General features: G+C 42.2%; 1 protein-coding gene across 4 annotated transcripts in view; it reads left to right on the top strand.

Annotated features, from left to right (window-relative positions):
* Window positions 1-17,011, top strand: part of LOC110259922 (uncharacterized) — a 666,350-nt gene that overhangs the window by 233,672 nt on the left and 415,667 nt on the right. The window contains exon 5 of one of the 4 annotated variants that reach the window (XR_014840700.1): window positions 4,452-4,545. The exons of the other annotated variants lie outside the window; for them this stretch is intronic. The gene's annotated coding sequence lies outside the window, so the exon portion shown is untranslated. Of the gene's footprint in view, window positions 1-4,451; window positions 4,546-17,011 lie in introns of those variants that run through there. 4 annotated transcript variants of the gene reach the window in all.

The raw sequence follows: 17,011 nt of genomic DNA, 5'->3' as shown, positions 1-17,011 counted from the left end.
GATGCAAACTATTGCCTTTGGAATGGATAAACAATGAGAACCTGCTGTATAGCACTGGGAACTCTATCTAATCACTTATGATGGAGCCTGATAATGTGAGAAAAAAGAATGTGTACATGTATGTTTGACTGGGTCACCTTGCTGTACAGTAGAAAATTGACAGAACACTGTAAACCAGCTGTATGGAAAAAGTAAAAATCATTATAAAAAATAAAATGAAGGTTAAATGGTTTAATATGCACAAAGTATAACAGGTTCTGGACTACAATTAAAGCTCTAGCAGTCTTAGTTGTTATTAATATCATCATTAGTAATATTATGAAAATTTTTGCATGAGTGAAGTCTCTCAGAAAGGATTTCTAGGAAATCAGAGGCCAAAAATAAAGAAAGAAAAAGAAAGAAAATACAGTCAACCAAAGTATCAAAGGGTTGTTTTGTTGAAATTGGTTCTAAGACGGAGGAGGCAGGGAGCAAATGTGAACATCAGTGGCAGGAAAAGGTGGTGGAAAATAAAGCGAGGAGAAGCTTAGTTACATGTGCTGCTGTACGGTACGAAGAGGGTCAGCAAGGTGCACTATTTCTCCAACACTTCAAAGCTGTAGATATTGCTTTTTAAAAATGGACTCAATTTTAAATAGCATGGGGAAAAATGACACCGAATCCAAATTAAAACAGGCAAATTGAAGGAGAAAATTCTGGGGATATGGGCAGGAGCACGCCTCCTGAGAGGGAGAAAGCATAAGACTTGGCGTGCCACAGGGCTGCACCAAAAGATTGTGGGATGGATTTGTTGAATCACAGCAAATTAGCATGTGGAATTTGGGAGCTCAGAGCTTATGGGCAAAAGTTGACATAACCCATCTCCAACAGAAACGTTTCCACCTCGGAAATGAGGTGGCACAGCGCCATCAGGTCCCACTCCAAGATTCTAAGACATCAGAGGGATTGTGGCTTCAGTGTGATACATGGAGATCCCTGGAGATACAGAAGGGAAGTTGCACAGCAATATCCCAGATCACCTTGAAGACTGCATGACACTCTGAGCCAGATGAAATATGGCTGAATCTTCTTAATAATAACAGTGCAAATGATGATAATGATAAGCCATTTCTATAGGCCAGGCAGTGCTGTAAGCGATTCCAATGTATAAACAACCCTGAGACTCAGGTACCACTCTTAGTCCAATATTTCAGATGAAATCTTTTGTGGCAGCAGAATCCTAAGATGACCCCGGGTATAATGCCCTGGACAGGGCCTTCCTCTTTAGTGTAGAAGGACCCACGCCTTGACTCTAGCCAGTAGGATATGGGGCACAGGTGATGGATGAGGTGTCACTTCCTAGATGAAGCCATGTTATGTGGCAAGGGGGATGGCATGTCACTCCCTTGATTACGTTATTTATCTACATCCACACCTCTGTCTGTCTATATAGATTCTGATAGGTAGACAGTTAGTTTATACCTACATGACTCTGAGAGGCGTCATCCGCAAGTTCCTGTTAGCTTGGAAGGAACAAGCCACTATGAGTTCTACAGATACATGAAAATGAATTCTGTCGACAACATGAATGAGCTTGGAAGCTAATTCTGCTCTAGAGGTGTCCTCAAACCTCTAGATGAAAACATAGCCTAGTGAGACCCTGAGCATAGGGACCCGCTCACCGTGTCCAGACTCCTGGCTCATGGACACTGTGAGATAATAAATGTGTAAGCTGTTTTAAGCTGCTAAGTGTATGGTAATTTGTTACACAGTAATAAAAAACAAATACATCTTTTGTCAAAGGATTAGAGCAATGAACTAAGTTCTATGATTCTGATAATCCATCCGTCATCTCCCAAGAGGCCCAAACCAGAGTAGAGTAAGTGAAAATAAGATTTGAGGCCCCCTCCTTCTCTGGAACTACCTTTGTCTCTTAAAAATCTCTATGGTTCCCTTGATGCCTCTGAGACATTCTGAGCTCCTTATCCTAGTTGGTTAGTTCATCCAGTTGCACTCAGTTCTTTACCATCATACCCAGTAGAACTCTTGATCATTTCTTTGTGACTCCCACTGAAATACAAGCTCAGTGAAGGTGGGGACCTGTATCTGGCATCTTCAGCATCTAGCCCAGTGCATGGTTCCATAAATATGTGTTAAAAGAAAATATGAATGTGTGAATGAGCAAATAACTAACTGATGGACACTGCCAATAAAGGCATTATAGCCCCTTGATTAAGAGTAGAAATCGAGACATTAGGCAACATGCCTATGATATGACGATGAGACAGACTGGGGCCCAGGACCTGGGACCCTTTACTGCAGTGCTGCACCTGGGCAAATGCCTCCCTCTTGAGCAACAGAATACAAAGAAACCATAAGAATCTAAAAAATCACATACATATGAAGTTGGGGAAAATTATGAACAAGATACCAAAAGGCCACACCTCAACTGTCACTTCTAAGGTGATGGGAGCTAAAAACAGGGTACTACTCAGGATCCCTGCACACAGAACCTCCAAGAGTGTGGGCAGACCAGCCTAGTCATCCTTTCAGTCTGACCCACTGACCTGCCCTGACCCTCACCCCACTGAAGAAACCAGCTCACACACACCCCCAACCCCGACCCCAAAGCAAGCAAGGGAAATTGTTGTTTTGTTTTTGATCCCTCATGCTATATAGCACAAGTCCCTATAAGGTCTTGCCCACATTCCTCTACTGGCTTCTTACCAATTTCTGTTGATTAAAGAGTCCAAGAACCCAGGTCTGTAACATACTAGAAAGTGGTATAGATCAGGGATCTGCAAAGTATGGTCCACTGGTCAAATCCAGTCCATCACCCATACTTGTATCAACCGCATGATGATGATAGTTTTTACATTTTGAAGTGGTTGGAAAAAAAAAATTACAATGTGTGCAAATTATAGGAAGTTCAGTTGCTGGTGTCCATAAGTAAAGTTTTATTGGCATACGGCCATGCCAGTTTGTTTACCTGTTGTCTAGTGGCCGCTTTTATGCCACAGTAGTGGTTGAGTGGTTGTAACAAAGACCATATGGCCTGGAAAGTTTACTACATTTGCTGTCTAGCCCTTTACAGAAAAGTTGCCTCTGGAGTCAATCTGTATGGATTCCAAATGCCAGCTTATTCCTCTGTTAGAATATCACTTAATTTTTTTTTTTTGGTTTTTGGTTTCTCATCTGTAAAATGGAGATTAAGTTTTACCTAACTCTTAATACAGTGGTGGTAATCACTCACAATGTAAAATTCTGGAGCACAAAGGCAGAATGAAATGCTTATGAGTCCACCCGAGAGCTCTGGAGTAAGTGACTTGTTCTCTCTGGTCAGCTCTCGTCCATCCCAACAAAGCTTGATCACAGTTTTCTCAGACTTTAGTGTGTCTAACAGTGGTTCTGCAGCTCTGAGGTAGTGGCTTCTTCTTCCTTTATTATTATTATTTGCTTTTTATGGCTGCACCTGTGGCACATGGAAGTTCCCAGGCCAGGGGTTGAATCTGAGCTATAGCTGCTGGCCTACACCATAGCCACAGCAACACTGGATCCAAGCTGTGTCTGCAACCTACACCACAGATCTTGGCAACGCTGGATCCTTAACCCACTGAGTGAGGCCAGGGATTGAACCTGCATCCTCGTGGATATTAGGTTTGTTACTGCTAAACCACAATGGGAACACCCTCATTGTCTTTATTTTAATATATCAGGGAATTAAGCCTTAAAGAGGTTAAATGGCTTGTCCAAGTCCAGACAGCTTATAGAGGCAATGCCAGATGCCTAGGAAACCAGTTTCAAGTATGGGTTTTTTGTTTGTTTGTTTGTTTTTATCTTTTTTTATCTTTTCTGTGGCATATGGAGGTTCCCAGGCTAGGAGTTGAATCGGAGATGCAACTGCAGGCCTACACCACAGCCATAGCAACACAGGATCCAAGCTGAGTTTGTGACCTACATCGTAGCTCATGGCAACATGGGATCCTTAACCCACAGAGTGAGACCAGGGATCGAACCCTCATCCTTATGGATCCCAGTTGGATCCACTGAGCCAGGACAGGAACTCTGGCTTCTTCTTCCTTTAAAAGCACTCCAGATGATTCTGATAAAGTGGTCTTTGGCCCCTACTTTGAGAAAGTTTAACTGAGATGTAATTGACTTTCAAATTTTGTGAGTTCAACCACAGGTAGACAGAGATTGGCTTTTGCTAGTGTTCCTTCCTTGTGACTGGTGACCCTAAATGTGATACAGCCCAATCAGAGAGTCCACCTTGTATAATCATAGAACCAGTTAGCCTCAGGGGTCTTGTGAGCCAGGGTGTTGGAAGTCTAGCTATTGGGCTTTCAGGTCAGATGAACGTGCAGTCAATGGTCTGTACATCAAGCAACCTGTTCCAGGCATAGCACAGTGTCCTTGTGGTCTTTGGAAATGATAATTAATGCCTCCTGGTCTCTATCGTCTTCTCCAAAAAGGTCCTCAGAAGAAAAGTTTTGCTGAAGCAATGACCACTGGCTTCCATAAAGAGTCCTATCCAAGGGCCAGACTCTCACTTCTGGAGCTAAAACAGTAAGTGAAAGAGGCTATAAACTTCAAAATAAAAGATTCCTTGGCCTCAGGCAGGGAGGCATTATATATCTTGCTGAGAACTTGAAATGCTGGTTAAACTCATTATTTGCTGTTCAAGACTCTCCTCTTGCAGTTTTCATCCTTTGTTAAATTTATAATCTCTAAATCCTTAGCCAAGATCCAAGCCTTTAGGGAGAAAGCAGCCAGAAGATTTAAAACTTATCCTGTCCCCAGGGATGTTAATGGTGAAATAGAGTTTGGTAATACGTTCTTAATTGTCACCATAAATCAACATCGTACAATATGTTAAGTTTGCCCATGTAAATTGCCGATTGGAGAGGAAAATGCTTTGGAGACAGCTGTAACTTTGATTAGACAAGTGGCCTGTCTCTGGGGATGTGGCCCAATAAACATACTAATTCACTCCCAAATACCTGCCATGCTCTTTATCCTCTGATAAAGTACTCTGCTGGCTGGGGGAAGAAGTGTTGAGTGTTGCAGTTTCAACACACAGAGAGAAGGGCATTTTTGCCCCGGGCTAGAGTTTTTCACTGAGATCTTCTGTACCTTAGGGATTGTCCCTTTAAATGTGTCCTCTGGAATATGTTGGCTGGCTTATGCAGTCTTTGAGCGTTTCTCCAAGGAAACATCAATTATTTTTTTCTTTGCATGTGTTTCCTTTCCAAGTAATTCATTCATCAAACATTTGCTGCATACCTATTACATGCACTGTCTTGGCCTGCAGCTATAGCAGAGAACAAGATAGAAAAGAACCCTACACTTAGGGGGCTTATAATCCAGAGGAAGATGACAACTTACCTTTACAAATATCAGGCCCTTTTGGGTTGGATGGTTTAAAAGGTCTTGTCCCTGTTAGCAAATCAAACTTGCGCCCACTAGCCCACTTCACATTGTGGTGAAGGAAAGTACTCCGTTTATTGCAGGACACCAAGCAAGGAGAATGGGCAGCTCATGCTTAAAAGACCCAAACTCCCCAATAGATTTCAAGGAAGGAGTTTTAAAGACAGTGTGAGGGAGAGGGCTGCTGGGTGTGTGATCATCTTGTGCACAGTTCTCTGATTGTTTGGCATCAAGGTGAAGTTTTAAGCATCTTCAACTTTCTGGTTTCAACTGCTCTTGGGTCTATGGGCTTGTAGTCAGCAGTTTTCATCTGGTGGAGGTCTGCTTCCTGTAAAAACAATTTAGGAATGTGTGTCAGGCTTTATCTCTATCTTTCAGAGAACTGGGAGTTCACTGATTCTGCTATGCGGCAGATATATAGTCTAAACTGTTACCAGTTTCCTGGCCCAACAACTATTCTTTGTTTCTACATCTTAATACTTCCTAATCATTAACTCTTGAGCCAGCCTTTTGAGACTGAAAGGAGGCCTGGGAGACTAAAGCCAAAGCCTTTTACTTCAAATGACAGGGACACAGGCCTGTATACAGTTTCATCCAAAGAGTTCAAATCTGAAGCTAGACCTATAGGGAAGGAAGTAGCCAGCCACAATCCAGGGGAAGAGTAGTAGAGGTCAAGGTAAACCAAGGACAGGGGCCCTAAGGAATGAGATTGGCATATTTGATATACAACGAAAAGGCAAAAGTGGCTGAAGTATATCAGTAAGAGGGACAGTGCAAAGAGATGAGATTGGAGAGAGGGTCAAGGGTCAAATCGTAGGCGATGGACTGTATTATCCTAAGCATGAAAACGAGACCTTACAGGTTTTAGTGACATGATGTAGTTTTAATTTTAAAATCTATTCTGCAGAGAATAGCCTGTAGCAGGGCAAGTGTGGAAGCTGGGAGGTCAATGAGAAGACTCTGTAAGTTTTCCAGGTGAGAGATGACAACCAGAATGAGAGGGATGGAGAGAGGATGATGGATTTGGGGGAGTAAGTGGACTGGCAGTGGAAGGTTGAGAGAGTGAAGGAATTAAGAGGGACGTTTTAGTTTTGGGCTTGAGTGACTGGATGCATGGTGCCATTTACTGAAATGGGAAAGCAACAATTTATTTTTGCTTGGGGTTTTGTCTAGGGGATAGGAACTCAACAGTTCTGTTTCGGGCTGGTTAAATTGGAGGTGACTAGGAGACATTGAAATAGGGCTGTTGAAGCTCAGGTCATAAATGAGCCTGGAGCTCGAGGGACAGGTAAAGGGACAGAGTGAAAACCATTATGGGTGATTTGAAAGGCTCCCAGCTGAAGGACAAAAAAAGGACAGCTTCCGTTAGAATAGATTTTTATTATTCTAGGTGATTAGCCAAGCCCCCACCTCTTAGGCACATTGAGCAAGTAAGCAAATAGACTATTGAAGGCCCCAAATTCAGGCTCCCCCCACTGGTCTATCTAGCATCTTGTGTTTTTTCATGGTATTTTCAATATGCAAATTACTGATTTCTTTTATTCAACAAATATTTTTTGAACACCCGCTATATACTAGACACTGCACTGAGCTTTTGGAAGAATGTGTGTATATGTATATTTGAATATAATATATTAATGTAATGACATATAGTCTTATATATAGCAGGTCAAGATGACACATGTAGGGGTCCCTGCCATCTTGATCTGCTTTGTCAACTAAATTGCAGTTACCTTAGGGAGTATTTTTATAAGGTTCAAGAGACCAAGATTTTGATCCTGACCCTCAAGCTTGCTAGTGCTATATTCTTAAATTGAATTTGTTTTTTAATGTTATCATACAGTGAAAGTGATTTTTCTTTTTTTGGTATATAGTTCCATGAACTCTAACACAAGTATGTGTTCATATAACCATCAGCACAGTCAGGATATAGAACAGTTTCTACCCCCGGAAATTCCGTTTTCTAATCCCCCTCGACCCCCACACCTGAGTAATCTCACTGTAAGGGTCAGGGAGTTGTATTAAGTTATTTCTGCATTCTCTCCCACGTCTCAGACTCTCTGATCTATGATCCCTGGTGTTTGGTTCATGTGGAAAAGGCCACAAAACGTGCGCCACTTGAATGAGAGGAGAAATACAAGAAGCAGCTGAATGTAGGAAAATACATTGAACAGGAATAGTGGTGGCTTCAGAGAGGAGAGGAAAAAAGAATGAATGTAGGCACTGCTCACCTAGAATATATGCTTGCTCTGATGGAAGGGCTGCATTTCACCCCTGTGCTCTCACCCAGAAAAGCAGGGCCTAGAAATGGGTTGGCCTGCATAAAGCGGTGAAGCCATACATGCACAAAGGTAGCAAGGTACCCCCAGGAGGAGGAGACCCCAAAGTTATTGAGACTAAGTTTCTACCTTCCATGAAATGAGCTCTGGAAATAAAAAGTAAGTTTAGTGTGAAAACTTATGACATATGCTCATCTTATGTGGACTCTGATTTTTACCCAAGAGGAAGAATAACTTCAGAGGGAAATATTAATTCCTTGTGGTTGATTATGAACCTGCTGAAGCAGGGAGTGGAAATACACATAGTTAAAAGGTTGTCAAGTAAACTTCTGAGGCTGAGAGCTGCATGAAGTTATCAAAAGGGCCTTTCCACTAATACCTGAGACATAGAGAAGGGAGAAAGAAAGCAGAGGTACCGTTACCAGGCTTGTTTGTGGTGCTGAGCCAAGCACACCAAGGACATGGGTCGCAAGCCAGCCTTTCGCCTTTTTCCTTCTCAGGCTCCTTTCCCTGAATTGTATGGCACATTAAACTCAAACAATAACATCTTTCAGAATCCACGATGCATCATTAAATAAGTTAAGGAGCTAATTAAAGGGGGGCCCTGTCTCCCTGGTTTCATTGTACTAAATCACCTGTGCCCCATTTCAGCAAGTGTTTCCAGGCCAGAAATTTGCCCACAAAATGATCTCACATTAGTCCGGCATGTTGGGTTTCATTTCCTCTTATGCAATTATCTAGTAGTAATTGGAGAAGGCATTACAGCAGAATAAATACTTGAACATAAATTAAATGACGTTGGAGTCACACTTGGGCTGAAGAGAGGTGCATGTGTCATGAATTAAAGTCTTGAGAGCACAAAGCATCCTTTTCTGGAAGTTGTCCATTCTCTTCTGGAGGCATGGGATTCTCATTATTGCATATCCTCTTTTTATAAGTGAAATGCAGATAATGAAAAGGTCAGATCATCTGCTGAAATTTAAAAGAAGTTGGCAGCAAAGTCAAGGTGTCACCAGGGGAGTTTTAATTGTCTGATGATAGGCTTCACAAGGTGGCCTTTTGTGGGATGGGGGGCCGGGAGGGGGTAGATTTATCAACGTTCAGAACCTCCCAGGCTTGGAAACTTTCTTTCCTTTTCCTTTTCTTTTCTTTTTGGCCATGCCCAAGGCATGTGGAAATTCCTAGGTCAGGGAACCAGCAAGCCACAGCAGTGACAATGCTGGGTCCTTAACCCACTGAGCCACCAGGGAACTCTGAAACTTTCTACATCAGTACAGAGGAACAGAATATTCTCTCTTAGGGAAAGAGTGTGATTCAATCATGCTTGCAGACATAGAGAAAATACACAATTGCCAACACATTCATTTAAAAGGAGGAAATATGGCAGCCTGGAGGCAGGGTCTTTGCATTTAGTTGCAGAGAAATTTCCCTGCATAAATCCAGGGGGTACCATTCATATTGGGGTTTTTGCCTGGAGCACACTTTTGTTTCCTGGACAAAGCCTTGTACTCTATAAGGCAAGCAGCTACTTGGTTTTATAGATGAAGAAACAAAGGCCAAGATAAATTGGTAATATAGTTAAGAAATAGTGGCAGAACTTGGGCTCAAACCCAGGTCTTTTAGTTCCTAGTCAGTCTCACCTCTTACTTCATGTTGACATTTTAGGTTACATCTCATATGACTCCACTTACGTAACATTTTTTAAATGACATTATTTTAGAAAGAGAGGAGCCATGGTTTAGACATGGGGAGGTTTGTGGGTGGGGGGTGAGGTGAATGTAATTATAAAAGGCCAACCTGAGGTGATGGAAATGTTATGTATTTTTTTTTTTTTTTGGCCACACCTGCAGCATGTAGAAGTTCCTGGGCTAGCGATCGAACCCTCTCTATAGTTGTGACCTGTGACACAACTGTGGCACATGGGATCCTTAACTTGCTGTGCCACAGGGGAACTTCTAGAAATGTTCTGTATCTTGATGTGGATACATGGGGTAAAATTGTATACAGCTAAGTACACACACCCACACCTACCCCCTCCCACACACAAATGGGTATAGATGACAATGTGGAAATCTGAATGAGACCAGTAGATTTTGTCACTATCATTGTCCTGGTTATGATATCATACTATAGTTTTGCAAAATGTTACCGCTGGAAAAAACTGAGCAAAGGGCACACATGGTACTTCTTATAACTGCACAGCTACAGTTACCTTGATAAAGTTTTAATTAAAAGATATATGAACTAGAATTCAATATAACAACAGAGGTAAATCCCAACTTAAAGGGATTTAAAAGTACTGTCTACTTTTCTCAATTTATTTGAAAATTTCTTAACAATACAGTGGGTTTTTTTTTAATGAAACTTTTCAAACATACACATAGAAAACTAGAAAATACAATATAATAAACACCCATTTACCTGTCACCTGACATTTGTTAGTATTTTGTCATATTTTTCTAGATCATTTTAAAGTAAATACAGATATCACACTTCACTCCTAAATATGCAAATCTCCATCTCCAAAATGTAAGATCACTTTCCTTTATAACCACAATATCTTTATCACACCTCACAAAATGAGTATTGATTTCTTAATACCATATAATGTTGGTTCTTGTTCAAATTTCTCCAATTTTCTCAAATTGTATTTTATAATTATTATTTTTAAACCAGGGTCCAAGCAAAGAATAATGAGTTGTGTTTGGTTTTTATGTTCCTTACAACTCTATAAAGCTAGTGTCCATGTTCATACATTGATTACAGTATCTTTAATAACCTAAGCCTTGGGATGGCTATATTTTTGGCAACAGTGCTCCACAAGACTGTGTCACAGAGTTCTTGTTAACACTGCCTTGTCTTTGTAGGGTGCTCTGTATCTCATGAGTTTATTATCTCATTTTATTCTTTTTGCAACACTGGATGCCCCAGTTTTCCCAATTACAGACTTGAGATAATATTAACTTTCATTTCAGATAAGTAACTAATGAGGTGCTCCTTATTATCCTCAATTTGCAGATGGAGGAAACTGAGTGTAGAAAAGTTGTGGCTCTCTCAACGTCACCATTAGTGGCAGAACCAGACCCAGTGGTTCAGTCATCCTACTGTGCCAGTGCCAAGGACCACACAAGAAAAGAAAGACACCACACTGTACGTGAAAGTGCGGCAGGCTTTCTTCTCTTGCCACCAAAGGCAGAAACGGGGTTTACCCAACACTACTAGAGAGCTGGAGGGCTGGGTTCCATCCTCATCTCTGCTCTGACCCACTGTATCTGCGGATGCTGCTGGCCCCCCGCCCATATCCCTTTGGTTCTCACCACTTCTGGGGAGGCCGGCTTAATTGTCAACTGCCAGCGCCTAAGTCTCTTTGCTTGAGGGCTCTGTGTGGTCACTGGAGGCTACTTTGCCCTGCTCATGGGAGGCTAGAAGGACTGGAAAGTTAGTACCCCAGGAGGAGCCTCCAACTGATGATGATTGAAAGCTGGGGAACAAATACACCTCCCTCAGGTGTCTCCATGTGTTGATTCCAAACGGCATATTCTGCCCAGTCCCAGGCACACCTGGTGGCCAAGCCTCCACTGCCATTGGTAACTTATCTGCCACCACACCCTTTGTGTTGGTTCCCTTCCCATCCCTCTCTCACTTCTCTTTGCACTACTCATGTGTTCATGGATCACCTCCTAATAAATCATGTGCACTCAAATCCTTCCTTCAGGGGGAACCCAAGTGAAGACACTTCCCTAAATCTTTGACTTGATCCATCAGGAGATGTGGCTATTGTTCTCTTGGGCACACAATTCACGTAGACTCATTAAGAAAATGATTTGGGGAGTTCCCGTCATGGCTCAGTGGAGACAAATCTGACTGGCACCCATGAGGATGCAGGTTAAGGATCTGGCATTGCCGTGAGCTGTGGTGTAGGTCATAGTCTCGGCTCGGATCTGGTGATGCAGTGGCTGTGGCATAGGCTGGCGGCTACAGCTCCGATTTGCCACCTAGCCTGAGAACCTCCATATGCCATGGGTGCAGCCCTAAAAAGACAAAAAGAAAAAATGATTTGGGATGAAGAAAAGATGGAGAACCCAGGATGAAATGTTTTCTCCTACGCTTGAAAGCTAAACAACCTGGGTTATAGTGAGTTATCCATGGTCAGATCTTTTTTCGAAGGAGAATGAGATTCCCTAAGGCTAGGACACCCTTAAAAGATATTTCACCATATCCGTTAGGAGAGGCCTATAAATTCTAGGGCCTCTCCTTGATTTGGGGAACTTTGCAAGCACAATATTCCTTTTTTTTTTTTTTCCTAGGGAAAAAAGCTTGCATAAAATTCTGCTTTTAATTAACAACATGTAGTTACATTAACATTGGTTCATTAGGTAGAGTGAGAGCTTCTACTGACGGCAGCTTTCAAAGGGAGAAAGTACACATCTGATCTCTGTTGTCTAGAAAGCATCATTTCTCAAGCAGCTTAGTAGAGGTAAGGCTGAGCAGATTTATTTAGATCGTTAACCTTGGGAAATAAAACTAGAGCCTAGTGCAGGGTTTGTAAAACGGCTGCCTTGCCCACACTGGGGTGCTTTACTTTTCAGCAGAAAAGAGCAAATGATGGAAGAGGCAGGGCATTCGATAGTGTATTGCCGCCCGGAGGGCTTTGGAGGGTACAGGTCCCCCTGCGGCTTTATTTTCCTCTTCCTGGAGCTGGTTGGGGTTTTCTGTGGATTTGAACACGTCCCTTCTATGCTCAGACGTGCCTCTCTCTCCTTGGCTTGGGATGGTTTATTGGCCAGTCTGTGCAAAAATGCCACAGCAAGGATTTCTGACTATGGCAACAGGGTGGCAATTTAATAATCAGAAATCCCAGGCAGATCCACACAAAAGGGAAATAAAGAGTGCAAATAGACAAGGGGTTATTTGGCCTTTCCCAGGAGAGGCAGCAGTTGTGGGGGTGGCACTGTAGGTCTAGGGGGATAGCCACAGCTCAAGTGTATTACTTCATTGTCTCGTACGTGCTCAGAATGTTAAAGTCTGATATTTTAAATGCGTATTTTTTAAACTTTTGGAATAATTTTATATTTGCTGGAAATTTGTCGAGATGGTGCAAATCATTCCTGGATACCCCTTCCCCAGAGTCCTTTATTGCTGGCATCTTACGTTGTCATGGCACTTTTGTCAAATCTAAGAAACCATCATGAGAGCATTACTGTTGGCCAAACTCCAGACTTTGTTTAGGTATCACCAGTTTGTCTAGTAGTCTCTCTTTGTTTTTCATGACCTTGAGAGTTTTTAAGAGTCCTGGTCTGTCCCTTGATTAGGGTTTTTCTGGATTTGACACAATGTGAAGGATTTGGAGAAGGACACAGCAGACCGGCGTGCCCCTCTCGTTCTGTCGTGTTGGGGATACACGCACCATCAACATGACGTTAACCTGGTCACCAAAGTCTGATCTTTAAATATCTGTTTTCCATTTTAAGGGCAGGGACATGGCTGGTGCAAATGCTCTTTTAGGATGGGGGCTGGTGGTTAAAGTTGAGTCAAACATCACATTTCTTGAAGAAAATGGGGATAGCAGATCTGGGGCAATGAAGCTAATTCGATGAGAACTAAGATGACTCCATTCTACTTCTGGCCATCATGGATCCACTGGAAGCAGCTAGATAACTGGGCAAAATAGATGAAATAACCATTTTCCAAAACCGGATTTTGAATGTCCATAGAGACTTCGTGTGTAATACTCAAAAACTGGAAAAACCCAAATATCTCTCCACGTGTGATTGAATAAATGAGTAGTGGTGGATCCATATGGTGGAATACTCCTCAGCCACAAAAAAAGAACAAACTACCAGAACGTGCAACACAACTTGGTGAAGCTCTGCATCACTCCGAGTGAGAGAAGCCAGGCACAAAGGAACACACACTGAATCCATTCAAAGTTCAATCCCAAAACAGGAAAGCTAATCTATGGTGACAGTACTGACCAGGAACGGGCACCAGGGTGTTTGATTGGGATGGTGGTTGCATGATTATATATGTTTGTCACAATTTGTCATGAATACATTTTATTGTACATACACTATATCTTCATGATGCTGATGTAAAAAGAAAAGTAAAATAAATAAGGACAGAGTCGAGAAAGTAGATTTAAGTCTAAGGTTTAAAGAGAGGAGAGGGGATGACAATGGGAGCAGGAAGGCAGGTGAGAATGGGAGCGAGTCAAAGGCAGGATGGAAAGAGGAAGAGGGAAGGTCACCGGGAGAAGTTCAGACCAGGAGTGGGATCCCCTCCAAGAGTGAGGAGGCCCCATCACAGGTGGTACCTGGGGACAGAGGCAGTGGCTTATAGGCCTAGCCTCCCTAAACCTCCTTCCTAATCCTAACCAAATCTCCCCCTGTCCTCTCTTACAGCCCTCAATATTAAATTAGACTGTATCTCTGAATGTGCAGCGAAGGCTCATTTTCTTTTCATTTTATTTTTTTTAAATTTATTTTTTTGAATATTTATTGAAGTATAGGTGATTTCCAATATTGTGTTAATTTCTGCTGTACAGCAAAGTGGCTATATATATATGTGTGTGTGTGTGTGTATGCTTTTTCATATTCTTTTCCATTATGATTTATCACAGGACATTGAATATAGTTCCCCATGCTATATAGTAGGACCTTGGTGTTTCTCCATCATATATATATATGTAATACTATATACTATTTATCTATCCTATATATACTAGTTTGCATCCCTTCCCCAACCCCCTCCCCCTTGGCAACCACAACTCTGCTTTTTGTGTCTGTGAGTCTGTTTCTCTTCGGTAAATATATTCATTTGTGTTGTATTCACTTTCCACGTATAATTGATATCATATGGTATTTGGCCTTCTCTTTCTGACTTTGCTAAGTATGATAATCTCTAGGTCCATCCATGTTGCTGCAAATGGCCTTATTTCTTTCTTTTTTATGGCTGAGAACTAGTCCATTGTATATGTGTACCACATCTTTTTTATCCATTCATCTGTTGATAGACATTGAGGTTGTTTCTCTTTCTTGGCCATTGTAAATAGTGCTGCAATGAACATAGGGATGCATGTATCTTTTTGAACTATAGTTTTGATCTTCATTTTTTAAATAAGATGATTAAATGCTTGTTTTTGGCCAACTAAAAAAATATAAACTAGAAATACAGATAAGAAAGTCAAATGGCTACTTAGATCTAATTTATTTAGTTTATATGCCAATTCCAATTTGTATGTAAAAGAACAGGTTATTTTAGAACATGCCTTTTTTTTCTCACACTCCCACTTCATGACACAATTTTATTTGGACTCTGTCTATGTGTGATGTCCATGTCTCCATCATTTTTTCGGTCACCCAGAAGAGTTATGCTATTAACTTTAAGAGCATTGCCTTATGCTTGCCTTAGTGGGGACCCCTTTTTCTCAATGCTGGCTGGCCCTGGACATGGCTGACATGCTAGGGTAGCAGGGGTGATTAGTTAGCCACTTGGCTGTGCAGCAGATTCAGCACAGTGTGGCTGGAGAGTCTGTCCACCCTAGTAGAAGGGTACCCACTCCCCTGAACTGTATGTAGCATAACCTAAAAGCATCCTTCAAGAAAGGCATCTCTGGGAGTTCCTGTTGTGGTTCAGCGGTAATCAACCTGACTAGCTATCACTGCAGTGTCTTTAGGTTAAGTTTAAATTCCATGCCCTGGGAACTTCCACATACCATAGGCATGGCCAAAAAATGGTGTGATGTGTGTGTGTGTGTGTATGTGTGTGTGTCTAGAACAGTGTAAGAGCATGTGAATGTATGCTTGACAATGAGCGCTGTGTGTGTGTGTTTGCAACATTATATGTGTGACAGAGTAGGGATGTGTTCGTGTGTATTGTGTAATATGAGGCTGTGTGTGTGTACGTGTGTGTGTGCATGTGTGCTGTGGTGGGCCATGCCTCTGTGTATGAGTGTGTGCCCTGCGCATGGAGATCAGGCCTTCCAGTGGATGTGGCCATCAGATAGATGTGACCAATTGCACCTGCAGGTTATTGTAGGGAAGTCAGCAAAGGGGTCTATGCCAGGCTCACTGGCAGTGGGGGAGGCATTGCTAACTGGGGAACTGGGTCAGGGAGGAGCCCCAGTTAGCAAGGCAGTGCCTTGAGCAGCTGGTGAGAGGCTCTGAAAACCCAGCAGTGTGGCAGTCAGGTACCCACGTGGGGAGGCTGTTCTTGCAATTCATTTCTACCTTTAATGTCTTGGCAGGAGGGCATTGCGAAAAGATGGACACCAGGATTCTCCTTTCTTTAAAAACTCATTTCCTTAGTGAATTTTGCTTAGAGCAGTGTTTCTCAAAGTTTTGAATGCACCAGAGTCACCTGGAGAGCTTGTTAAGACCCAGCTTACTAGCCCCCCCTCCCAGAATTTCCTGACTCTGTACATTTGAGAAGAGGCCTGAAAACTTTTATTTCTAACACGTTTCCAGGTGCTCCTGTTCTGGGGACCACATTTTGAGGATCGTTGGTTCTTAATGTTTCCTGGGGTGTGTGCTCATTGGAGCCAACTGTGAAGTTTAAAAAAAAAAAAAAAAACCCATTTTCTAGTCTTTATCTTGGACTACTTTAATAGGAATCTCTGTGCGCATGTACGTGTGTGTCCCAAGTAATGCGAGATTTCAAAACTCCCCAGGTGATTCTCATATTTAGCCAGGATTGAGAACCAGCCCGGCAGGTAAGCTTCATGAAGATGAAATGTTTATCTACTTCCGTTTTGTTCACTGGTATATCTCCAAGTGCCCAAGGATTGCCTGTCTCCCAGTAGATGTCCAGTAAGCATTTGCTGCGTGAATGAGTGAAATTTACTCACCAGGTACCAGCTCTCAAAGACTAAGAATTATCTGCTAATTAAACATTTATCTGAGTACCTCCTGTAGGAAAGGAAGTGTGTTGACGACAATTTCTTGAGGTTTTGGACCAGCTGACTGTTTTGTGAGGAGCATACAGAACAGCCTGGGTCTTCTAAATGTTAAAGCTCCAGAGTTCAGAGGATTCATGTCCATGTACAGGACCAAGATTTTACACTTTTTATCCTTTAGCTGTCAGGGGAAAAAAAAAATCAATGATGAAGAGAGAATGGGTTGGCCACCGCGGGTAGCTCAGCTCTGTCACCCCAAGCACCCTAGCCCCAGTGACAAAGATATGCCACATCCAGTTCAGATTTGCTCCTGAGAAGTTAGGCGTGATTTGTCAGGGCTGATGCTGCATACTTAGGTGCCTCATTAGAATTAGGAACTCTTTCATCATTATTTGTTCTTTCCCAAATTTATTCCTTACCAAATGTACTCATA

Source organism: Sus scrofa, chromosome 3 (genome assembly GCF_054392235.1).
Source record: "Sus scrofa isolate SSC_HxYL_T2T_F1_AM1 chromosome 3, Sscrofa_HxYL_maternal_Yorkshire_Landrace_v2.0, whole genome shotgun sequence".
NCBI classification, from domain to species: Eukaryota; Metazoa; Chordata; class Mammalia; order Artiodactyla; family Suidae; genus Sus; species Sus scrofa.
This window is presented reverse-complemented; position numbering and strand designations above follow the sequence as displayed.